Below are 1,949 nucleotides of genomic sequence, written 5' to 3' on the forward strand. Positions count from 1 at the left end.
AAACTGAGTATGCAGGTCACTTAAGACAGTCAGTGTTCTTTCTGATTACATTCTCAAGACAGTGGTATCAACCATATGGGGTTGATCCTTCTTCCCATAAACAAGCTATGTCTACATTCAGAATTTTTTTGTAGTTTTGAGGCTTCATGAATCAGTGGGATTCCATTAAAACAATTCCAAGCAATAGGATGCTTGAAGTGGTCTCACCCAGTGTTATGTTTCCAGTGACAAAAGAAAAGGCTGTTTAGGCAAATGACAACCTGGTCAGTTTCTACAGCCCGTTCCCCTCAAACTGATGCAGCATGATGACTGTAAGAGTAAGGATGTTGAAGGGCATATCCCTGCCTCATCCTTACAGAATGCAGTTTTACACCTACTGTTTAAAAGTTTGTCTTACTGCTTATACTTGCTCATACTGCCTGCTTCCACTGCCTCCTGTGGCTGCAAGAACCAGAAGTTTACTACCTGCAGAGTAAAAATGTCCTTTATTTTGACAGTTAACTGTGGATAGCTGGTTTCCAAAACATGTTATCCAAGCTAGGTTTTATGAAAAGTCTGGTCTTGTACAGCTACTGGATGGCTTCAGCTGATAAACTCAGGCAGCCCCCAATTGCATTTCCATCCCCATTTTCTATCTTCCATGCAAGGTCTTTCCTGGTACTTAAAAAGAACTGTTTAAGTTTTCTTCATCTCTTCTTATCACTCTGTTTATATTCCATTAATTTTAAAGTTGGCACAGATTACTGGTTATTTAGAGAGCTCATCATTCTCTTTGGCAACAACAGCAATAATAATGCTTTATTAATACTGATGTAATTGTTGCTGTTTTACACTGTATTGTTCATTTGCATTTTATGTGTGTATGCATGTTGCTTAAGATCTCACTCAGTGTTAGATCAGTTTCCCACTGTAAAGGCACAGAAAAACCCTTTCCTGGTGCAGATACTAACATAGCATAAAAAAATACAAAGGCCTAGACCCTTTTTTTCAGGTAGATTCCCTTGTTTAGAAAGCTATTACTGGTCTCATTACAGCTTTTTGTTTATGCTAAATCAGTACTCAACCACTGACTTCAATAATAGAAACATCCCATAATACTTGTAAATTTCATAGAATAGAAGTTCAACCAATTCAGTCAAGGTAAAAAATGCCTTTGTTATCATCTGTCTACCTTCCTACCCTTAAAAAAATGATTTTAGAAAACAGATCTGCTCTTTTAAAAATGTACATGGCCCCACCTTTTTTGCATGGCCCCACCTCTCTATGGACAAGTCTCCACAGAAACAGTCTCTTTCCTGACCACACATTTTCATGGGATAAAAAGTGCTGTGTTACTAACTACAAACTACTAAGTACATTTTAATAGTTTATTTGTTGTACAGCAGTTTTCCCTCTTTGTTTTTAATCAAAATCAGGGAAATTATTTTTCAGATGTGAGAACAGTCTCATAATTTAATCCAGGTGATTCTACATCTGTGAGGAGAAGTCCCTGTATATACTGACACCCACCATTTCCTCTTGTGCATTCCACTACCTGAATTAATTGTAAAGTCACTGCCTAGTGGCTACCAGACTTACACATTTATATATACATATATATGCATATGGTTTTCTAGATATTGCATCTTTTTACTTCCCCCCCCCCTCAGAGAACCATCATCATAAAGTCATGGTAGAACCACACAACTGCAGGAACAGGATACAGCCAGTGCTTACCACGGGGTAGTACATTTTGTGCTTAAAGCTGGACTGGATGAACTTTCTGACAAAGCACTGTCAGGGTTACACTGCATTGTCATAAATGGCACGTGGAAAATCTGTGGCTATGCACCACAGGGTACAACAGGGGACAAAGCCTGTAACAAGTTTTCTATTGCCATTAACTTAAAATGACAAAGCAAGCTCAGTGCACCTAAGCCTCGGTGTGCGTAAATTGTGCACGTGTGATG

The sequence above is a fragment of the Chaetura pelagica genome, unplaced genomic scaffold, assembly GCF_000747805.2.
Source record: "Chaetura pelagica isolate M959 unplaced genomic scaffold, ChaPel_1.0 scaffold90, whole genome shotgun sequence".
NCBI lineage: Eukaryota > Metazoa > Chordata > Aves > Apodiformes > Apodidae > Chaetura > Chaetura pelagica.